Source organism: Mesocricetus auratus, unplaced genomic scaffold (assembly GCF_017639785.1).
Source record: "Mesocricetus auratus isolate SY011 unplaced genomic scaffold, BCM_Maur_2.0 Super-Scaffold_6730, whole genome shotgun sequence".
Classification (NCBI taxonomy): Eukaryota; Metazoa; Chordata; class Mammalia; order Rodentia; family Cricetidae; genus Mesocricetus; species Mesocricetus auratus.
Window position 1 is genome coordinate 4,308,004 of NW_024429184.1, and position 24,944 is coordinate 4,332,947.

Sequence of the window (24,944 nt, forward strand, 5' to 3'; positions counted from 1 at the left end):
CTTCTTGTCCTACAGTTATTACTATAGCCATGGCTCCCACCCACCGAAGATCCACAGACTTCCACATCAGCCTTAGAAGTAGAAGCCGCTCAGGCAGGTCAGTCCTGGAAGGTATCCAGGAAGCTTAGCCTAGAGCTGTTTTATATACCCTTGGCCTCCATAACTGTTTTATCAACATACAAGCGTTGATGGTAAACTCCATACTGCTTAAAATATCTAGAAATATTTATTTTTCTTGCACTTAGATTGATGAGTGTACACTTTGTTATCTGATATCCATCGATTTCAAGTCTTCCCCTTCTCTGAAAACCATTAAAGGACAATGTCCCTACTAAACATGACTTGGAAGAACAGGAGGAAATAAAGAGCTTCTGGGGACAGCCCAGCACCAGAGCTGACTTACTTCCCTGGGGCTTAGCCTCCAGACTTGGGAAGCCATTCTATGTCTAACATTCTTAGACTTCTGTTATGTTTCTACGCCTTAAAGGCAGAACAAGCGTCCCCGTGATATACCTGATACCTGGGAGGCCATCTCCATCATGTACCAACAGCCAGAAACACAAACATCCTGGGGAATCTGAGCCATTCCACTTTGTTCAGGGAGAGGACTGTGGGACACTCCTTTGGAGTGTTAGGAAGAATCACTTACATCAAGAGAAAGTATCCAAGGTCAAAGAGAATGGGGCAGTTCAATCTCCATTTTTATTTTCTGAAAACTGACTCGACTCTCAAATTCCTTCGGGCACTTAGAAATCTTAAGAACGAACATGAAAAGGTGACTGCCTTTCAGGGTGGGTGGGTTGTAAAGAACTAACCAGCCACACATGAGCCCTAGGCCAGGCTCCAGCCACCACCTTAAAGAAATAGAAGCTTGACTGTGTTGGCCAACCTCTGGAGTCTGTCTCAGTCTTTATAAAACATTGCTGCCATTCTGTACAGTTAGTGCAAATACCAAATTCCTGAAGGCTGAAGCCTTTTTGTCCAAGCCATCCTTTTAAGAACACAAGTAACCAAGAACTTCTTCATCTTCCATGTAAGAGTTCAAGTGATTCCAACACACTGCCTGGCAAAGGGGAAGGAGGTAGTAACGACTTGTTTAACTAACAGAGTAATCATTAAAAAAATCCCTAACAAACAAAAAATCTAATTTAATCATTTAAAATCTTCCAAACTTCAAGGGCATCTGGCCAAAACTATAAGTATTTGGGGACAGGACCAGGGATCCTCATATAACCCACAATTCCTGGTCAGTATTTCCTGTCCCTGGACTCATACTTTATAAAGATGTATACCTTTTCCAAAATGATTTGCAGGCAAAACAGCACTGATTTATGGAAAGTAATCCATAAATTATCCTCCAATACTAATTTCTTGGCATCTGAGAGCCATTTTACATAGAGCAGGAATTCATATTTCCTATTGCAAATCACTGCAGGGACCAGGGGTTGCAGGGCCTCTTCCCCAGTGCGGATGCACCCGCCCCCGCCCCCACCCACTCCACGCCCCCACCCACCCCACCACTGGACTCTAAAGGGGAGGCTAACACCAAGGCCAGGACAGCAGTAGAGGAGACTGGGAGGGAGGGAGAGTGGAGGGCTTTTGTACACGTGCCCTAACAGGTTCTAGAAACTTTCTCCTTCCTTCGGGGAGATAAGAAGGATGAACTGAACCAAGACCTCCCAAGGACACAAACGTATTATGAGTCGGCACCTTGAACCCCGGCGATTCACAGAAAGAAGTCCCATTCGGAGTCCCTGAGCAAACACCCCAAAGACCGACTCCCCAGGTTCAGAGGGAGGGCAGCACTAGAGAAACCGGCCACTGATTTAAGTGAAAACCGTGCAGACATCGAGGCCCGTCGGGTCATCAGGCTGGTTTGGTTCTCGGGTCTGTGTCCCATGTTATCTCCTCTTCTCTCCGAGTCTCCCAAGGCAGAGTCCTCTGGTGGGTGAATTAGTCCGGGTGACGAGAACAGGATTCTTGCCCGTAATTTTTCCAGCATATCTAGTTGATTTATCTGCTGATACCGCTGTGTTATGGCAGTTAAAACACTGCAACATTAGAACAAGCTGGAACAGCCTTCGCGCATTTATAAAGCATATGAAAAGCACATGTAGGAGACTTGGGGAAACAGTCCAGATAAGAAAAACGAATGCTCACATCCACTACCCCTCGTCAGAAGCTGAAGGACATACAAGGAGGGCTTGGCTGCGGGACCGTAAACACAGATGGAATTGGAGAATCGTCAGCTTTCGAGAATCCTTGACGGGGTTCTGCATTAAGACAGGTGAATGGTTCAAGCACGGGGGATTAGACTCTCTTGGCATCCCTCCTACGGGAGGCTGTCAGTGTCCAAAGGGGATTTATAGCCCCACCCACTTTGGATCTTCGCCCCTCTGGCTCTTTTAGGGAGAAATCAGAGTCCTCCTACTCACCGGTTTTGCTTTTATTGTTGCCTGATTTCCTTTGTGAAGACCCCCACCCCACCCCACCCTGTTTTTCTTCCCTCAGGAGAGGGCTGGAGTACGTAGCTAGGGTACCACAGGACGTGGCTGGAAGCACCTAGGTGTATGAGCTGGAGGATCTATACAAACTTTCTCTTCATCTGGAAAAAAGATACTAAAGGCTCCAGTGAAAGAATGCGGATGTGTTTGCCTAACTCCACAGGGAAACTGTGAGCCACACCCACAGCTCAGAACCCTTGAAACTTGTAGAATGCGCAAACTCTTTCCTATGAAAAACAAGCCCTCAGAAAACCCCAGAAAAGTGGCCCTCGACACAGGGTACTCTCTCTACTTTGTGAGTCCACAAACCGAAGAAAGGGGGAGAAATGTACTTTATACTCAAAAACAAATATTTCCAGCTGAAGTGATCAGAGCAATTGTTAGTGTACAATAAGCAAAATGAGATCTTTTCAAAATTTGCCATTAAAACCAATGTGCAAAAAAAAAAAAATTAAGCTTATGTAACCTTTGTCCCACCGAGGATAATTCACAAATCTATCTTTGTTTGAGACACACTGGCTTTTAGGGTTTGACTTCAAATTTTATTTCAGACTCAGAAACAAAGGTTTTTAAAAGCCTGGCTTTGTCATGTACTAGTTTCGTGATCTTGGATGGGACATAATAATCCTTCTAAAGCCCCCATTTCTCATTTTAGAATGTTAGCTTTAAAGGACTGAATAAAGATGCAAAAAAGGGGAGGGGACAAACTTGGGAAGGTAAGACACTCTAGTCCTGGGGTCTTTAATAGCTTTGAGGGCAAAGGTCAAGCCTTGCTGTGTAAGCCTGAGCTGAGCCTTGGAATAAAGAGCATGCTAATCTCTGGCCAGTTTACCTACCTCCAGCAGCACTTCAAAGTGTTTGTGTGGAGATGCCCACTCTACAAACAAGTGGGCAGAACTTCCCTTCTCCTGGAAACCTAGCTCTGCCACATTGCTGGAGGCTGAAAAACCACCTCCCCTATCTCACAGATCAGAGTCACCAGGAGGGAGGCCTGAGCTCTGCTGGAAGATGTCTCCAGTTCTCTGCCAGGAGTGAGCTCAACCGAAAGTGCCATTAGCTGCCCACTCCAGGTATGATTGTTGTCACAACCCCCCCTTTTTTTTTATCAGTGAGAGGCTGTGAAAAGACAGATAGTACCTCAACACAAACATTACACAGACAGACCAGCACTTTTGCCTGTTAAGGCTCTGCCAAAGCCCACCCAACTCTGGACCAGGGCAAAAATAATAAACAAAAACAAACAAGCAAATAAATAAATATAAGCAAATGAATTCTGTCTTTGCTCTGCAAATCGAAAGCCAGACATTCCCAGGTGGTTTGCCCACTCCTCCCTTTCTCTCTTCTCTCTCTTTAATCCACCCTCCTCTGTCCCTAACGGAGGTACATATGATGTGGAATCCACAGAGAAGAGGCCCAAACACTCTTTCCAACCCCCTGGAAATGAATAGGGTACGATAGCTCAGACTGCGCTGATTAAGGTGTGTCCTGTGTCCAAGGGTGGAGTCAGGGATTTCGCTCACCTCCATTTCACTTTACAGCATCTCTGCTTCATCCTCAGGTCCGTTCACTTCATGAATTGTTCTCTGAGGAGGAGCTGAGAGTCCCCTTGTGAGCTCTTGCAGGTATCACATCTCCGAGTCTCAATCATCAGCCTTGGCCTTTATCAGAGGAAACTCCCAAGATAGTTGTGGTAGACCCAGCTGCAACCTCGAATCACGGTGTGGCCTTTGAGTTCTTGCTTTCACCTGGTCTGAGTCACAGCTTCCTCCGGATTGGCTTCTTCTGCCTGAGATGTGGTCCTGGGTTTTAACGGAGGTAGTGCCTAGGTGATCTCTGCACCTCCAGAGCGCTGAGCCCCCGGGAAGATTGCTGCAAACATCATAGCAAAACCAAGGCTCTTCACTCACTGAAGTCTGGCTTCCCCTCCTCTCTCTTCCACACATGCTCGCTTGCCCTTCTAGAATGTGACGACGGTCCACTAGGCTCACACAAACGGTGACTTAGAGTCCGCGCTTCTCTCTGGCTGGTTGTGCCTTTCTAGCCCGCGTTTAGTTGCGTTGAGTTGCGTTGAGTTGAGGTACCAGCCCTCTGAGCCTATCTCTTCTATAAATAAAGTCCGTCTCCTTCTAGAGCTTAAGGAAGAAGAATATAGGAACACAGTGGCACAGGGCTGGCGAGCTGGGGAGAGCCGTGGGTAGCTTGTTCCTTTGCAGACCAGTCTTGGCTGGGTTTTCACACATTCACCCAGCTGCCCATCACAAGGGAAGACTCCACCCAGGCGTGGAACAAGGAACGCTTTACTTCCCAATGCATGGGAGAGACCAAAAGGAACGGCAGGGCAGCTCTTAAGGAGGTAAAGAAGCCAGGCCTGATGGTGCAATTTACAACCCAAGCTTGGAAAGTTGAGGCAGGGAAATCCCAAGGCAATTCTCTCCTTCCTGAGTTCAGGTTGCAGACCTCCCTCAGCTTGGTAAGTTCAGGGCTGGGATATTGCTCAGTGATAGAGTGCTTGTCTGGCATGCAGGAAGCTGTGGTACAGTCTCTGGTACCACACTCAACACACATACAGGAAAGAAGGGAAGCACTGGGAGTAGATACTCTTTACCAACCCCCAGAACACTCTCTGCTTTGGCAAACTGCGCATGATCAATAGCTAGTTTGAAATGGTTGATGGGTTAGCCTGAGGGGCTGCTGTAACAACATCCTGTAGACTGTATGGCTTCTCATCAGGGGCAACTTTTTCCCTCACAGCTCTGGAGGCTACATCAGGATGCCAGCATAGTCAGGTTCCACTGCTGTGTCCTCGCCCTTGAGCTTCTGTTATGAGGGCTCTACTCCCATCTAGGACACAACCGTCCTCATGAACTAGGCCCTACCTCCTGCTGTCTGCTATCGGGGTTAGAACTTCGCCACATGAAGATGGGAACCTAGCAGATGTATTGGCTAGATTTATGTCAACTTGACACAAGCTAATGCCGCTTAGAAGAGGGAGCCTCAACTGAGGAAAAGCCTCCGTAAGATTGGGGTTGTGGCATGGGAAGGGACTGGTCCTGCAGACCCAAAGCTGCAGGATCTCCACAACACAGGACAGCAGCTGGATCACCAACAGGAGCTGTCGTGGGGGGCCCAGCATCTACAGTGTAGCAGAAACCAGAGGCCCCGAACCAGACCAATGACTCTTTGCAATGAACACTTACAAGTAAAGATGTATGGACAAAAGAGTATACTGTGTGACTCACTGTGTCACACGACAGCTTTTTTCGTCTCCTAAATTTTATTTTATTTGGGGGAGGGGAGTGGCAAGGGAAGGGATGAGGGGAGATGTAAGATATGAAAGACAAAGAATAAATACAGAGACAAGTTTTTTCTTGTTTTTTGATACTTATTTATTATGTATTTAAATTAGAAACAAGCTTGCTTCCCATGCCAGTCCCAGTTCCCTCTCCCTCCCCTTCACGCCCACTCCCCCCACCAGCCCTCCCAACCCCCGACCCAATCCCCACTCCTTTCCCCAGGGAGGGTGAGGCCCTCCATGGGGGATCTCCAGAGTCTGTCATTTTGTTCAGGGCAGGGCCTAGGCCCTCCCCCAAGTGTCCAGGCTAAGAGAGCATCCCTCATTGTGGGATGGGCACCCAAAGTCCATTTGTATGCCAGGGATAAATACTGATCTAATGCCCAGGACTCCATAAGAAGCCTCCTCACTGACACCCACATTCAGGGGGATCTGGATCAGTCCCATGCTGGCCTCTCAGCCATCAGTCTGGGGTCCAAGAGCTCCCCCCTTGTTCAGGTCAGCTGTTTCTCTGGGTTTCATCAGCCCAGTCTTGACCCCATTGCTCATCACTCCTCCCTCTCTGTCACTGGGTTCCAGGAGTTCAGTTCAGTGTTTAGCTGTGGTGTGTCTGCCTCTGCTTCCTTCTGTCACTGGATGGAGGTTCTAGGATGGCATGTAAGATAGTCGTCAAAGTCATTATCAGGGAGGGGCATTTAAAGTAGTCTCTCCACTACCAGGGCTGTAGGCCAACCTGTCAGACATTTTATTAATCAATGATCGATGTTGTGGGTGGTGCCATCCCTGGCTGGGCTGGAGGATCTGGGTTCTAAAGAAGGCGGGTTGAGCAAGCCAGCAAGCAGCATCCCTCCACGGCAGCTGCATCAGCTCCTGCCTCCAGGTTCCTGTTTGAGTTCCTGCCCTGACTTCCTTCCATAAGGACCTGTGAAGTGATACAGAGGTGTAAGCCAAATTAACCCCTCCCCCCCAGCTTGCGTTTGGGTCACACATTTCACCATTGCGACAGCAACCTCAACTAAGATGATGGTGGTACTTTCTAAAGGCAGTTCCAGGATGGCTGAGTGTTGTTATGCTATGCAGAACTGGTCATGCTGTTTGACCCCTTACTCAGACAAAGGTTTGCCTGAGATCCCAGTTTCCATGTGTTCCCATGTGTTCTCTGCTCATTGACTCATTTGTGTATTTGAGTGAAGCATTAAAGGATGACATTAAGAGTGTCAGAAAATCCTAAGGGAACTATAACGATATTCGTAATTACTTAAGTCAGAGCTAGCCAGTAAGAAGCAAGCAAGGCCAACAGCTTCATAATTAATATAGCCTCCTGTGTGTTTATTTGGGACTCATGCGGCTCTGGAACCAGGCTGTCAGGAAGGCTTCCCTTTACAGGGAACTTTTTACTGTAGGTGGGAAAAAATGGGGAAGGGGAGGGGGAGTGAGGAAAGATCAAACGACATTGGTTGTGAAACCAACTGTGGGTGAAATTTGGAAGTGTGAAATGATGGAGTCCTGTAGCGTTGAGTCCCAAATAGTCACAGAGGCTTATATTAATTATAAACTCTTTGGCCAATAGCTCAGGCTCCTTACTGGCTAGCTCTCTCTCAATTATTAAACCATTTCTATTAATCTGTGTATCTCCACTTGATCTGGGCTTACCTGAAGTTCAGGTCTCTTGCTTCCACGGCAGCTACTACTTTTCTCTATCCCTTGTTGGATTTCCCACCTGGATAAATCCTGCCTGCCCATTGCCAAGCTCAGTCAGTAAGGCATAAGATTCTCAATCTCATGGTAGTAGGTTTAGGACCCACATGGACAGAAGTTTCTGTCCCACCCGGCCCTGTAGCTGTTTAGTCCCAAATAATCACACAGAGGCTAATATTAATTATAAACTGTTTGGCCAATGGTTCAGGCTTCTCACTGGCTAGCTCTCTCTTAACTATTAACCCATTTCTATTAGTCTGTGTATCTCCATGCAGTCTTGGTTTACTGGAGAACGCCTCTGCATCCTACATCCCCGGTAGTTACATGGTGTCTCCCTGACTCTCACTCTGTCCATTCCTTTTCCCTGAATTCTCCTAGTCTGGTAGCCCCACCTATATACTCCCTGCCCGGCTACCTCCTGCCTGTTCATTGACTGAAACAGTTCCATTCATCACCCAATAAGAGAAACACGTTTTCACAGCATACAGAAGGACATCCCCCATCAGTGAGGGAGGATTGCACTTGAGAAAATAGAACCATGTGTGCACTCACATAAAGAACCTGATGCCTGTGAACCAGGCAGTTTGCCATGCACACAGACTCCGCCCCTTTGCTGTGCCCCCCCATTGAGACCCTGTGTTTAGCTTTCCTTCTCTTCGGGACACAGCATTCTGTCTCCCCACTATTCCTATAGCCAGGCACTAGTTAGTTTTGGAGAATACTTTATGTGTCACTCAGTGCAGTTGCTAGTTCATTTCCGCCGGTGTGTCTTTCTCTGCCGTGCCGCCCGAAGTGCCGCATGCTCTAAACAACAGCCTATAAGACTAGAACTGCCTCCAGGTGGATTGTTCAATTATCACATTCAGTGCCGTGGAATATTTCCTTGATTTTTTTTTTTTGTCTAAATGAAGCCATTTTAGGAATGTGTGTTGTGGAAGCACGCCTAGATTATTATGACTAATACAAAGAGTTTCTGAAAAAGTGATCAAGAATGTTATGAAGCCACCTTGGACCCAGTGTACTTTAGCTCATCTCTGAGGAGACTAAAAAACAACAAACGCTTCTATTACTCTTTGTGGATTTCACATCCTGCGTTCTGGTCCCACGCAGCTCCCTGTCCCCTTGAATCTGCCCCCTGCCCTTGCAACCTCCCCATATAACAAAACGCAGTTTAAAAACAAAAACAAAGCAAAGAAACAAAACAAAAAGAGCGTGAGAGGTCACAGAAGCTGCAGTGTGGCCTGCCGAGTCTCACAGTTTACCCCTCATCCATTCATCTTTGCCCGCAAGGGTTCATCGCCAGGAGCCATTGATCTGGCTCCAGGCCTCCTCTGGCTCCAGCTACACTGCCTCTCACTGGGCTCCTCTTGTATGTCCTGTGTCACGGAGATACTACTCTTTGAATTCACATGTTCGACCCCCTCACCTGCTCAGCAGTTACAGACCTTGGGGTGGGTCAACTCATAGCCTGGTTGTGGGCCTGGGCGGTAGCTGGACTGGCCAGCCTGCCAGCATTCCCTCACCATCAATAACTGGGTGAGCTTTCCAGCACTGCCTAAGCTAGCCCACCCAATGCACCCATAGCAAAGAGCAGGACCAATTCCCCTGCTCTCAGATCCTCAGATCCAGGTCCCCTACACGAGTTACACCAGGTACGGCTCTAGTGTTTTGCCCAGGCAAGGAGCAGGGCCCTCTCTCCCGATTTCTGTAGGAGGCAGACAAGGGGCAAGGGGCCGGCTCTCCTGCTCTCATGCCCTCAGGGCTGGCTCTCTTGCCCCCCTCAACACGGTCAGCTCCAGGGTGCCGTCCATGTGGGATGCAGGGCCGCCTCTCCCGTGTGCTACAGCGGGAGAGGGACAGGGCTGGTTCTCTCACTATTGTGACCCAGCTTTCTCCCCTGCCACAGAAGGAGGCCCATCCTAAGCACATTTATGAGTCAAGAAAGCGATACCACGTCCATTGGCAGCATGCCTCGGACACTCATAAGCATTTCCACTCCTAGGCAGGATCTGCTCAAACAGTAACGCTGCCGAAGTCCTTGTGGCTTAATTGTAAAACAGTGATGATATAAGGTACTGTTGATCATCCTTAAACTACACTGAGATTCAGATAAGGTGAACAGTGACCTCATAGCGGCTTCTGCGTAGCAATAATTGCTACCAATTAACAAATTACTGAGAGTTTAACATATTAGTAGACAGGGTACAGCCGTGGTGAGTTTCACTCTTACATTATTCCTGAAACATTTGAGTTATTGTCCAATTTGCTGAGAGGAAAACAGCCTTGCAGGTTGGACAGGACTTTCTCGCGTTCATAGAGGTCAGTAAAAGAAGAGCTAAGACCCAAATCTATGTATGTTCAAATGCCTTCCCAGCTCTTCTCATGAAGATGTGTGTTCTCTGAAAGCTCACAGGCAGGATAGGCTACAAACAGAATCTCCCCTGGAATTTTTCTTTTTAAAGATTAATTTCATTTTTAACTAAGGTGTGTGTGTGGGTGGTGTTGTCCATGTGAGTGCAGGTACCCTTGCAGGCCAGAAGAGAGAGAGGGTCATGGCTCCTGGAGTTGAGTTACAAATAGTTGTCAGCTGCCCAACATGGGTGTTAGGAACCCAACTCTGATCCTCTGCAAGGGCACTAAGTGCTATTGACCACTGTACCCTCTCTGGAGCCCCAGACTTTTCACCATCCCCCCAGTCTTAACAGAAGAGGAAAACTGAAATGTGGGAGAGACTGGCAGAGAGTGCTCACCACGAAAGGAGGAACAGATCTCAGGTTCAGGCTGAAGTGAGTCGTTTAGACAAGTTGGTTTTCTTTCTATTGCCTCTGCTTACCTGGGAGACACATAATCCAGTTGATGTGTCTACACGATAAAGGAGGGCCTTCATGATTAACAAGAAATAACCCTCATATGCTAAGTCAAGGATAAAGGTAGAGGTGTGTGTGTGTGTGTGTGTGTGGCATTTTCCAACAAACAAAATGAAATCAATTCTGGAAGTTCAAGATACACATTGCTCATTGATCCTTGCATGTGTCATATTTAATTGGTCATTCTTTTTTAAATGTTTGAATTTATGAAAGCATTCTTGCGAACTAAGGCTAAGATTTTGGTAATAACCTCATCTACCTACATTACCCTCCCCTGCTTCCATGAATACATGGCAACCATCATACTGAACACTGTACTCTCTATTTCCTTGTTTTTATTGTGCCCATGTCTCTCTTAATTGAAAAAAGTATGTACTTGAGAACAGCCAATTTAAAATCTGTAAGAATGGTATCCTGACGTAAATAATCCATTAAAATGTAATTATTTCTACCCAACATAGTATCATTAAGATTATATTGCTGACTGCTTCTGCTATTTCTTTTAACAGGTCCACATTGGACATTATTTTTTCTTGTCAGGATCATTTCTTGCCTAGATCATTTTTTTCCTCAACATCTCGGGGAAACTTATTCAGTTTCCATGCCCGCTCAACAGAAGAAAAGAGGGCGGACTGGAAACAATGGAGAACCTGGATTTAGAGTAGTCTGTGAAGCCAGGCGTCATCCTTTCCAAGCCTATGAAATCATCACCTCCGTTTTCTTCCTGCTGTGCTGCGGCAAGGATTCAGTGAGATGAGAGGGCAAAACACTGTGATTTCTACCATACTACATAAATATTACCATAAGTGAGGGGGGAACAGCAATATGCTTTCTAAAATAGACACATGCACACAGACAGACCACACACACACACACACACACACACACACACACACACACACACACTAGAGCTGATGCTCTTAAATTGGCAAATTCAACCGTGTAAACACATTTACACCCTGGCTGCCCCCTCAACAAGCATGGGTAAATCTACTGGCAAAATCATCCTTCAAGGACTGGGACTTGTTGCTGTTCTTCCATCTCCAGGTTCAATGAGAGACCCTGTCTCAAAACTTAAAGTGGAGCGCAATGGAGGACGATGCTTGAAGTTGACCTCAAGCTCCAGTATGCATGTACGTGTGCAGGAACACACACACACACACACACACACACACACACACACACAGTTAAAGAACACGGTATCTAAGCAGAGGCACCTCCTTTACATGGTAACTACACAGAGACACCTCCTTTACATGATATCTACAAGGATCTACACAGAGACACCTCCTTTACATGGCATCTACACGGATCTACACAGAGACACCTCCTTTACATGATATTTACACGGATCTACACAGAGACACCTCCTTTACATGGATCTACACAGAGACACCTCCTTTACATCCTCGAAACTGGGTTAGAGTAGAAGCCCAAAACAGGGGATATCAGAAGAGCCAGAGCCTCCCTGTTTCCCACAGCAAGCTTCTTTCCTGGGACTCTCTGAAGACTGCCTCTTCAGTCCAACAGAATGTGTATCCTTCCGGGTCCTCCTGTGTGCAGGACACGGCTGAGGACATCTTCCTGTGACTGACGGTCATCAAACCTGAGGAAACTACAAGTGTACAGAAGCTGGGTAGAATTTCTCATTTCCTGTGTGGAATCCTTGTGGGACTTCGTTTTGATCATGGGTTGTACAGAGCCGCCAAAGACCGTGGACAACACACTTAGACGTGTGATTGACTTCAGAGTACAAGCTTAGGGTGGGGAGCCTCCAGACTGAGCAGAGAGAACTTCTTGTCAATTATTAGCTGTGTCGTCCCAGCTCAGTGACTTCATTCTTAGGACTGCCAGGCTGAGCTCATACAATGCTGGACACCCACTTAATTTTGAACCTCAGTTTAATGCTTTTTCAGAGGAACCCACAGACGTGGTCTCTGTTTCTCTGAATTTGAATTTTACTGCAGGGCTTGCATTTTTGTCTGGCACTACTATTTACTCTTCTTATTTCATCCGTTCACCTGTAAAGCAAGGGTTAAGAAGCCTGCCTTGCTTATCTAATTATTGTTGATATAAATAGGATGTGGGGAGGGGCTTCAGCATGCAGGGTTTCCTCCTCTCTGCTTTCTTGCTGTCTTAAGAAAGATACTAAATGACAAAATGGACCCGGGAAATAGATCTGGCTCAATAGATGGCTTCCTGGAAACTTGGTTTCTCCCCCCACGTAGGACTTGGGTACACACTGAGGTATTTAAAAGCTGAGAACCAGATTTATGCTCACTGTGCACCTGCCTGATATTTTCGTTTCTGACCTTCTGCTTTGAGAATTTGTCTGTGAGCAGGGGAGTAGGCCTTCAAACAGGACAAGGGCACTTAACTGACAAGCTGTCATTTCATTTTAAGTCTCCACAGTGGAAAAATCAGCTCTGATGACTAAACACTCCAGTGTTGGAAATGGAAGTGGATGGGAGATCAAGGTCAGAAACAAAAATCGTGCAGTCTCATGCCTCGAGAGCTGATGAAGGGGATCCGGTCCTAGATGGGAGCGTCTGAGGGTGCCCTGCTTAGACCATGCCGAATCCGCCCTGCTCAGTGGACTCACCAGGCAGTGTGCTAATGTACATCTTAGGGGTAGAGAGGTTGTTCCAGAGAGATCCAGAGGCTCTGGGCAGGGACAGCTGGTGCCATCCCTGGTGCTCCGACCATGCCATCCGCAAGCACTTAACTTGGAGTTGCTCAGCAAGATGAAGGCACACTCCTTTGTTCCAGCTGTGCTTGTGAAGGGACCCTGAAGAGAGTGGCATATATGTCACCAGGGGGTCTGTGCTGTTTCCTCAGAGGTCATGTTCTTACCTGCCATATATATTAGCTTAGCCTTCTCAGGTCTCCAAGGTTACATGCTACAGTAAGACAGGGGCCTAGTGTAAGAAAATCATGAGCCACGTGAAAGGTATTTTTCTTTTATTTGTATATGCATGTTATGCATGCATGTACCTATATGGGTGACGTATGTGCCTGGGTAGTGTGTCCGTTAGCATATGCAGGGGACAGAGCTAAGAACATCCGGCCTCCTATTCATCACTCCCCATCATATTCTCTCGAAGTCAGGGTCCCTCACTGAGCCCAGAGCTAAGGCTGGCTGGTGGCCACCAAGCTCCGGTCATCCTCTTGTCTCCGCTCTCCACAATTCTGCAGGTACAGATGCACACAGGACCATGAAACCCAGCCTTTTATGTGGAATCTGACCGTTTGAATGCAGCTCGTGCTCACCCAGCAAATCTTCTCAGGCCCCTGCCCGGCCCCCCAAACTGTGACCAATCCAGTCTCTACCCGGAAGATAACAGGTTGAAAGTCCCATTTCTGTTCTGGGATCCATCTTATAATAATAGGTATGAAAAGGAAGTGTGTGTTGGGGGCTGGGGAAGGATGGATGGATGGATGGATGGATGGATGATGGATGGATGATGGATGATGGATGGATGATGGATGGATGAGAACTCTTGTGTCTACTTCTGAAAGGTTGCTACTGGGATAAGCTTGAATTGGTAAAAAATCAAACTGTTATCTGGAGACCTGTGAAGTCTTTAAGGCCCTGTCCCAAGGTCTATGGCTCGAGATAATTTTCATAATAACACTAGGTGGTATTTACTGTTTAAAACCTTTCACGGATGAAACTGTGATTTCTAGACTGTGTGGGAAAACACTTGGTGATTACTCTAAGAAACTATTAAAGCAAGTGATCCTTTCCACTATATATGTCTCTAGAAGAGCCCAGGCATTGTGGGCATCACATAGAACTTCAAAACTGTGAAATGAAACCAGTTTCTTATTGAACATTTGTTTAATCTCTATTTTTTCATAAACTTAATTCATGTTAACATACAACTATTTACACTCTTTTGGGAACTGATGATTTTCAAAAACCTCTGACTTTAATTTCTGATAGGGTAAATGTTAATCACTGTGTATTTAATAAAGCAGGTATTTTTGGGGCCTTGATCTTTCTTAGGAGTGTAAAAGTGACTAGGAAGGCTGAGGCAGGAGGATCACATGAATTCAAGGGCAGCCTGAAAGCAAGTCAAATGGACTAATAAAGAGGCGTTCACAGACTCATAACCTTGTTAATTGTCGTCTTACAGGACCACGAGTCAACTTTAAAAGAGTTTTTTTTCTCTTATGTATATATACATGTTGTACATGCATGTGCCTCTCCATGTGGCATATATTCATGGGCATATGTTCTTCTGTGTGCGTGTGCAGAGGCCAGAATAGGGACATCAGGTGTCTTACTCTGTCACTAGCCATCTTATTCCCTGGAACTCAGAAACTTAAGACTAGACAGGACATCTAAGTGCCATATATATATATATATATATATATATATATATATATATTAAGTAAAGAACTAAGGAAGTCCACATAATTCATAAAGAAAATTGAATTGAATCTCACAGGTTTGGGGGCCGCATTTGTTCTGCGTGGGATGCAAACAAGACTGGAAATTAACCTACACCCAGACAAAATGGATTTCCTCATCAGGGAGTTGAGTTTGCCTCCACCAGTGTTTGTAGGGAAATACGGTAAACCCCGTGGCAGTGTTGCTGCTGAGACAAAGTCAAACACTAAGACCAAACTAGGGTCAGGTTAGACTGGGGAGACTTTCAAGGTCCCCAACAGCCTACCCACGTAACTCAGAGAAGACCCAAATTGGTTTGAAAAACTCTCGCAGGCTGCACTTTATCGGCCGCATCTCCTGGCTGTCCCTTGTCAGCGCGGGGCACCGGGGGGTCGATTCACGTGTGTCCTTGGAATATCACTGCAGTCTTTGCAGCTGACAAAACTCCACTTAGGCTGATGAATGTGATCCTCCCAACCACTCCGCCAGTCGGCTTCCCAGAGGAGGCTCCGAGAGCTGATGTGCACTGCCCAAAATGACGCAGCTGGTAAATGACATATCCTCCTGGCACCAAGCACTGGTATTCCTGCCAGTGGAGTCTGACTGCCTCTACTCCAGGCCAAGGACTGGGCGAGCACCCAGCATCCCAAAGCCGGGTTCGGACATCTGTGTCCTTCTCCGGTGGCTCATGCGTAAAGACTATGTTTGCCCAGCTTGTCCCTGCCGGGTACCAGTGCACTGTTCACGTAGAGGAGGCCTTTTACGTGCCCTGGGAATCAACTGGACGCCTGAGAAGCCCCGTGTAGCTGACTCTCCAGGCACGCTGATGAGCTAGCTCTTTGAGTCCGTCCGAGACTGAGGAAGGCCTGCAGCGGCTTGAGAAGGCAGCACAGGCCGGCAGAGCAGAGAGGTGCGGCCCCTGCTTCTTTGCAGCCTGCTCACCTGTTAGCTCCTCTCTGGAGTGGCGCTTCCACCCGCCCGGGGCCATCCCTCCTTGGGCAGGGAGCCCATCAGATTTTACAAGCCAAGCAGGGTCAGGCCTAGAGAAAGAAAACGTGAACGTGAATGCCCAAAATAACAAAGGCAGCAGGCCTCTTCCCTCAGAAGACAGGGTGAGCCAAGCCACAGGCTGCCAGTCACCAGGCACCAATTGTGTGACCTCTGCAGACCCCAGCAATGGGCACCAACTGAGGACAGACCTGCTGGGGTCAGCCAAGCCTTACCAAGACTCCCCCTTTCTCCCAGAAGCAGTCTGACGCCCTTAAAATCACTTTGAATTACTAGAAGGCAAAGCAAGCTAGCAAATCAGAACTACACAGGGAGCAGCGTGGAAAACCACCTTCAGAAGAGCGCCGGGTAGTAACTGCTTTAGGCTTTGTGGACATAAGGTGAAAACTCCGTAGGAGATGCGGAAATGGATGAGTATTCCTGGTCCAAAAAAAAAAACTTGCATTAATGCATACAAACTGAATGGCATGCAACTTCCATGCATTGTGAAATGTGTTCTTCTTTGATTCTTTTCAAAGCCATTCAAAGTTGTAAGAACATTTTAGCCCATAGCTGTAGAAGAACAGATGGATGGTCTCTGTTCGGCTTGGAGGCTTTCATTTTCCTGTTCTTGCTCTGTAGGCCTTGGTTCTCAACTATATATGTGATATTGATTATTGATATTATTGATATTAATAATATTATTAATAATACCAATAATATCAGTTCAATCAGTACATATTGTACTTGTGTGTTGGGAGGCCATCTGGCTTACATTATACCTTATATAAAAGAAGGAAGGAAGGAAGGAAAGAAGGAAAAAAGGAAGGAAGGAAGGAAAGAAGGAAAGAAAGAAGGAAGAAAGGAAGGAGGGAAGGAAGGAAGGAAGAAAGGAAGGAAAGAAGGAAGAAATATCACATTGTACTCAAGAAATATGCTCAATTGTTATATTAGTCGACGTCTTAATGTCTTAGGCACCAGCAGTTGCATTCCTTCTGGTTCTCTAGGGACCAGTCCAGTCTTGCCTTCTACAGCTTCTAGGGACCACCTACAGTCTCTGGCTGGTGGTCTCGCTCTTGCTTCCGTGTTCAGAGCCAACAGCCCCGGTCTGTGTTCCTTCTGAGTTGTCACCCCCTGATGCTGTGTCTTTGCCACTTCTCATGTATCAGTACTGGGCCCATCTAGACAATGTAGAAACATCTTTTTCCTTCTTGAGGCCAGTTTATAAGCAACCTTAATTCCACGGAAAACTCCACCCTGCCATAACAGCATATGTTAAGGCGTACCGGGGCTTAGGAGGCCATCAGTCTGCCAACCATTTGTGTTTCCTAACACAGAATGAGATCTTAATCTAATAAGTTATATCTCAGATTTCTAATATCTGTAACTATAGTACATCTCTGTGTTGTTCTGAACCATTAAGTTTGTGATAACGTGTGTGAACACAAGTATATGTCTATATGTGGGGTCCAGAAGTCAGTGGCATTTTCCACCAGGCCTTTCGAGTCAGGGCCCCTCGATGAACCTACAGTGAGCTCACCAATTTTGCTGCAACTGAACTTGTGTATGTCCTACTGATTGCTTGGAAATGCTTAATGCTGTAATAAGAATTATACTGTGGGTTCTGTTCCTTTTTCAGTCCTTTGATGTTTTGTTCATGGATTTCTGTAATTAGAAGGTACTTGCAGAGGCAAGGCTTTCTGGGAAGCATACCCATTCATCACTCTGAAGCCTTCTTCGAAGTGACTGATAATAACTTTGCGTTGCATATTTAACCTGGATGTTCACACTTGCCGTATGCACAGTGCGTCTTTTCCTCACAGACCTGCCCTATAACTTCATACATGCTGATATTTAAGGCACGTTGCTTTGTGGTTACTTCCTTTTTCTCTGTGTGTGCTATATCTGTGTGTGCCCGTGTGTCTGGGTGTGTATAGGTGTAGTTGCCAATGAGTGAGCATGGAAAGGCCAGAAGTTGAAACTATCAGGGTGTCGTCCTCTATCTCTCTCCACTTCAGTTTTTGAGACAATGTCCCTCACTGAACCTGGAGCTCACTCCCTGGCTGGGCTGCCTGGCCAGCCATCCAGCGGGATCCACCCATCTCCACCTCCTCCAACACCCAGATCTGGGATTACAGGCAGGTGCTCTAATACCCAGCTTTTGCACGGGCTCCAGAAATCTGAACTCAAGTCTCCATGCTTGCGAGGCAGGCACCTTGCCCACAGAGCCATGCCCCCAGTCCCCTTTCCTGAAGAAAATATTACTGGATCCTGCCTCTCTAGGCCATGTCACCGTCTCTTCTTTTTAGGGAAGGTACTGGGGCCATTTGTATCTAAAGCAGTTATTGGTAAGTTGAGTATAACTCTACCATTTGGGTGGGTTTTTTTAAGGCTCCCATAGGACTTATGTCCCTTTCTTGCTCACTTCCTTTGTTTAGTATTACATTTTGCTTCCTCTGTTTGGTTACATTTCAAAAACAGCTGTAGTATTTGGGATACTACATAGTCTGTGACAGTCTGTATTTGTAAAATGTTACATTGTTTCATGTGTGTTACCCTGACATAATTTATATTCCAGCATCTTGTACACCATGCCTACTGCTAAGGAGCGATGTATCTGTGACCCTATTGAGTCCCCAGATGTTCAGAAAGCTCTCTCCACTGTGACTGGTTGGAACTAGACTGTCTCCCATTTTTGTATGGGTTCTGGGATTATTCAATCCATGCTGCTGAGTAGCTTTTCTTTGCCTGGAGTTGTGAAATTATTTTCAAAAAAATTTGCATTTAGCCAAGTATTTGAGAGAACTTTTATGTGGTTTGGGAGCCGACAAGCAATCACTTGATAAAATTACACCTGCAGTGGGTTTGGGGGTCTTCAAGGATTAAAAATGCATCAAATAGTTGGTTGTTGCTTTAGTAATCATCGGTGAGACTTCCCTGGGGGGAATTTGTACTGAGTTCCAGACTCCAAGGCACAATGGCCACTCACAGGCATATGCTTCTAATTTGGTAGCTCAGCTTTGGCCACTGCAAAGGATGAGTCTAGAGACTCAAATTGCAACACCCAAAAGTGAATCCCAGTGAGAGCTAGTGTCTGTATCAAGAATCATAGTTTCTTTGTTGAATGATGACAGTCGCTTCACCAAATAGAGGAAGAAAAATATACCTGAAATAAATGAACAGACAAGTAAAATGCTGTGATCATTACTCCTCCAGGAGAAATTCCTAAATCCTTAAGAGACATAAACACCTAGACACGTCATCTGACTTGGAAGGGGAACAATAGATGGCTTACAGAATAGGAAACATTTGAAGAGCTTAATGAGCAAACAGCCTTTTAAAATAGTTATGCATACATGTGTGTTCCTGAGTGTGTGTCTGTGTACTGCATGGCATGCAGGTGCCCACAGAACTCAGAGGAGGAGTGAGATCCCCTGGAACTGTGAGGCATAGATTGTTGTAGGTCTATATGTGGGCTGAACCTTGGTCCTTTGCAAAGGCAGTAAGCCTGCTTAACCGCTGAGACATCTCTGCAGCCCCTGGTGCCAACCTTTTTACGTGGACTGACCCAGCATTAGTAGGTGGAATCCTAGAAGTTCTCTATTTAGACTTAATGGTGTTGTTGACTACTTTAGATTTCAATGACTTTGGTACATAGATAATATGTACACATTTATATACCCTGTACTTTCTTTAAAAAAAACTCTGATTAAAAAAACTTTGCCAAATTAACCTGGGAAGAGCATAAATTTTACATGCACGTGAATACGATCTTGACTCTCTCCCTGTCTCCCTTTCGCCCACTCCTCCATCAAAAGGAAAATCGAGAAGAGCACAGGTTAGCGCAGATGGAATCAGACAACTCAAGATGTTTCAGAGCAACACTTTAGCCCAACCCAGATGTGCCATCCCTCCCACTCCCCCACCCCTCACCCCTCTCCCCCCCGGTCTATCCACACTCAAGGCTCACATCACACTCATGAACTGCAGAGCACACCCGGCTGCTCTCACCACAACACTGTAAACGCTGCCAATTGTCTCCGTGCGACTCCATATCAAGAGCTGTGCCTCAGCATGGCACATATTGCATATGCTCAGGGAAAGCAGCTATGGGTGCGGTGCCCAGGCCTGGACGGACCCATGGAGCTCTGGCCTTCCCAGTGGCTGCCTAGAAAAGGTGATAGATCACTATGCGAAGTGTGAAGAAGTTCATTCTCTGCCCTCACTGGAAGCAGGAAGGAAACAGGGGAGAACGATCGAGTCTCAAAAGTGCCGCGGGTCGTTCTGACACCCACACCCCCCCAATCCTGATGACCAGGCAGCTTATTGTGTTTTCTTGGGAGGTTATGGGCGGGTCATTCTCATGTCTCCATCCTTGCTTAATTTTTCCATGGGGATCGTACATCCCAATGTAACCTCATAGTGAGACCTTCACCTGGGACTCAACCTTGCCTCTGAAGTTCCACGTGGGTAGGTATTATGTTCAGTGCATAGCAGATGTCCAGCCCATGCAGTATTCTTTCTTCATGATTAACCATCTTTTTTCTTACACCTCGTAGGTTTGTATGAGACTTAGTGAAGGTAATATATGACACTGGGAGGCAGCTCGGTAGTAGAACACTTTCCTAGAATGCATAAGTTTATGGATGTCACCACCAGAAAGGAAAAGACTAACAAACATCTCCAGGATAATGCATGGAGAAGCATCATGTGAACTTCTTATACACGGCGACCATCTAATGTAAGTGTAGATCCGTACTGCAATGAATGGATGCAGGAAGGCCAACCAAGCAAGTGGCTTTGCTTTCGCAGGACAATTAGGGCATCCTTGTTCTTATTCAGTGCAGAAGGAAGATTGACAACACATTTTATTATTTTATTTTATTAATCAGTTCATCTGCCCTGGGATGGTAACCTCTCTTCTACGAGCCCATTTATTCAGGTCCAAAATGGGGAGAGCAGTATCTAATTCATTCACTGTTAAGAGATTTTGATAAAATCATGGGCATGAGCTTTCTCTATAAACACTCGGAGTTACGGGAATGGAAGGGGTTATTGATGCTAATAGACAAATGCAATTCAGTCAGTGCTTGGGGGATGAATGCTTGCTTACTCAAGAAATAGCACCTGCTAACTCAAATACCTTTCAGGATGTATGTATGTATGTATGTATGTATGTATGTATGTATGTATGTGTATGTATTTTCATTTGATGTATGTAGGTATTTGCATGTATGTACATGCCCATATATGCATCATGGGCACATCTGGAGCCTGTGCAGGCCAGCGGAGGGTAGGTATCACCCTAGAACTGGAGTTACAGGTGGTTGTGAGCTGCTATGTTGGTGCTGGGAACCCAGCCCAGGTCTTCTGTAAGTGCAGCAAGTGATAATTAACTGATGAGCCACCTCTTTGTCCCAGTTCATCTGGAATCTTGACGTAAATTTTAAGCGATAATCTTGATTATTGGTGTTTAGATGCCACAACATTTCAGAAGTGATAAAATCGATAAAACATAATAGAGTCATTTTTGCAGCTGACATGGGAGTTGTCAAGAACCTTAGAGATTTATACTTATTAGAATACAGGGTTATTTCTGTAGTATTTGTGTTATTTATATCAATATATTATTTTATCAGCCCAACAATACTTTCAGGTGGGCATGGGTTCCCTCATTTTCAGTTAGAAGAGTTTGGCAACATATTTCCAGTGTCCAAAACGATAACTTGTAGAACCAATATTTGAAACAAGCTTTGCCTCATTCCCAAAGCTGTCCCTGTTCCTCTGCGCCGGTTTGCACCTGAAACACTTGTCCTCTGTTGTAACTTGCCTATTCTTTTTAGAATGTGCTCTCAAAATTGGACATGTTCACCTGGAAATTTCAGCCTTTGGGAGGTAGAGATAGGACGATCAGGAGTTCCAATTTATCCTTGTCTACTAGCAAGCTGCCCGAGGCTACATGAGACCCTGTCTCAAAGCCACCCAACCAAACAAACTGTGCTCACCCAACCAAAAAGCTGTGCTCACCAAAATTAGTGTGACAACAAAAATACATTCTTAGACCCTAAGCATAACTACAACCATTCTCTCTCTGTCTCTCTGTCTCTCTGTCTCTCTCTCCCTCCCTCCCTCCCTTCCCCCCCTCTCTCTCGCACGCACACACAAAAGTTTCTTAGTGTTATTCTATCTCCTATTTCCATTTCCATGCTATAAGCTACGCCTCATAGCTGGGTTAAGTCGATTTTTTTTTTTTACCCCCGAATCAAGCAACAGTCCTGAAGCAACCTAAGAGTCAGACTATAGCTAAACCACTGACTTTATTCTTTTACCCACACAAACTGGAGTCCCTGGAGAAGTGGCATCATCTGCAATCGTTGCTCTCTCAACATCCAGAAGTTGCTGTCACCTTCAGACATGCACAGGTGTCAAGTAGAGCTTCGAAGGTCAAGGAAAGACACACTTTGCAATTTTGTTACACACGGTGATTATGCCACACTGGCTCTCCTTTGCCTGATTGACTGCTTTTGGGTTCTCTCATGCATGCTGACTGCAAGGCACGACACAAAAGCTTGCCTTGGGATCCTAGCTGTCATACTAGCACGGACGTTTCTCTTCGTCTGGCTCTAGTAGCCTCATGAAGGGACAGGGAGACAGTAAAGGCAAACTGTGTGTGGAAGATTATATTTAGAGATGAACAGTCCAACAGAGGGGACTTTCTCATTGACACTAAGGGCTTCAAAGGTCACTTGTGTTAGTTGGGTACCTTAGCCAGAAAAAGGGACTCAAATGTTTCTCACTGCTAGGACCAAGCACAGGATGCCCAGAAGTGGCCATCTATGCCTCCTAGACACAATTTTGAAGTAATACAAGACAATCCTAGCTGTCCAGAACAGAATGTTCTGGAAGACAAAATATTAGTAACTCATCATGAGCCAAGCGCTGTGCTCAGTACTTCTCCTGCCTCCCTGGTGTCTCCATTATGCTTTCAAATCAACTGGGACTCAGATAAATGCCCTAGCCAAGACCCCACAGAGATTTTTTCCATGCAATCGTATTTCTATCTGATACTTCTGTTGTCTCATGGTGGCCTTAGATAACAGGACAGTGAAGGTTCAGCAAATCATGTAACTGACATTGTACAGCATGCAAGAGATGGCCACCCACAGAGATATTTATGCATTGAGTGAGAGGACCTTCCTACCTTGAAGATAATCATGAGCTCAAAGGTTACAATTCCAGTTTTTTTTCTACTATAGAGAAAGGAAACTGGCCTTTCTGAAGCACTGTTCCATGCAAGACAACACTCCAAACCTTCACCATTGTCAACTTAGGAGTTCTCAGTCTTGTGACGCCAGCTCTCACCTTGCCTGATGAGCAGTGTGGTCAGCCTCAAGCATCTCTCTACACATGCATATCAATGTGAACGGCAACCAGTGCTCTCAGCGCTTAAGCCTAAGGTAAGTGTCAGACAGAGACAACTAGACATTGAAGTGGTACTATTGGTCACCAGGTTTTGTAAATGGCCTGTGTCTCTGGCTCATGCTCAACCGAAGGCCATTCCCTCTTCCAAGAAAACAGCATCTGAATCCACAAGGCAGTAGAAAAAGGGAGCAGGGGATAGGGAGAGGGAGAGAGAAACCAAAAACAGAAGAATCACTTTTTCCTAGCCTGGGGGATGGAGACGATGAAGCTCTGTTTTGTTTTGGGTTCTGGGATTAGTATTTGATGTTGTTTGTATGTCAATTAATGGATTGCCAAAGCTAGAAGACATTTTCCCCCAGTGAGCAGATGCTCTGATGGAAATGGTCACAGAAGAGACCAACTTTAAAGTCCCCAAGGTAATTCTGTCCCCCCCCCAGGAAGTTGTTGGGCCCTCAGCCTGACTTCTCTTCTTGTCTGCATCATCAAGTCTCACTGACAACCTGCCTGGTATCACCCAGGGGTGCAGTCAGATGGTCAAGGGGAACGGAGGGGAGATGTGTCTGCACACAAGTACCTCAATCCAAAGGTGTGGTCACTGAGCGTCAATCCAAAGGTGTGGTCACTGAGTGTTATCAGCAGACTCTGCCCCACTCAGTCATCACTCTATCCCCATGAGGCAGAGAGAATGAGACACAAAAATTCAAAGTCCTAGGCTGATGATGATGATGATGATGATGATGGTGGTGATGATGATGATGACGTCTGTAGTCCTAACACTTGAGAAGCTGATGTGGGAGAACAGTGAATTTGGGACCTATCTGGGAGGCATGGAGAGACTCAGTCCCAAAAAGGAAGATGGGAAGGAAGAGAGGCATGCAGAGAGGGAGAAGACAAATTTAGCAGAGGAAGAGGAGGGCAAAGGTTAAGTCCTGTGTTTAAGAGCATGGCACACGTCTGGGCATGCAAAGCTGGAACTCACACACACACACACACACACACACACACACACACACACACACACACACACACTGATGTATCCATAGAACATCCTTGAAGCCACTCTTAGTGGTGAAACTCCAGTGCAAGGTGTTTCTTAGTATGTTGTGCATGAATGGCCCCTGATATTAAGGTCAGTAGATCCTGTTGCTTATGACCTACCCAACCCAAAGACAGAAGAGTCCATTGCCACACATATTGGTGAATCAATGACTAGGAATCCAAGGACTATCCAAGGACTAGATTCTTACACGCTCAGCCAGCACTGATTATTCTATCATTTCAGGTGGGTTTTCCATGGGACTTAGTGAGACAGGATTGTGCTTTATAGACCAGGCTTGCCTGGAACTTATATGTGGCTTAGCCTGGCCTTGGACTCACAGCTCCACTGCCTCAGCCTTGTGAGTCCTGAGATCGCCTGCATCATCATGCCCAGACACTTTCCTTAGTTTAAATCGGAGCTCTTGATCAAAGGAAGACACCTTCATTGGCATATTCATGTATGGCGCACTTAATAAAAGACTGACTCAAAATTTAGAGGTTAAAGATAAATTCTCATGAAATCTTGGGTTCAGAGCCAGACACTGGCAGTACTCCCACAGAATTTTCCAAGGAAGAGGGCATTCTAGCTGATAGATCTCAGGGGTAAAGGTGCTCAGGACTGGCCAAAACAATCACGGAGGTAGGAATCTCCACCCACCGCCACCAACTTACATTAGCTAAAGAAGTCATGCTCAATTTGACACTACAATTCCCTTGGAAGAGAACCTCAGTGAGACATC

At 46.1% G+C, this 24,944-nt stretch overlaps 1 long non-coding RNA gene across 1 annotated transcript; it reads right to left on the minus strand.

Moving 5' to 3' along the window:
• Positions 1-695: 695 nt before the first annotated feature.
• Positions 696-2,431, minus strand: LOC110342111. Its single transcript, XR_002384110.2, has 2 exons — positions 1,711-2,431; positions 696-1,063 (listed from the first exon to the last, which is right to left on the minus strand). It is a non-coding gene; the product is annotated as an uncharacterized LOC110342111 (long non-coding RNA).
• Positions 2,432-24,944: the final 22,513 nt, after the last annotated feature.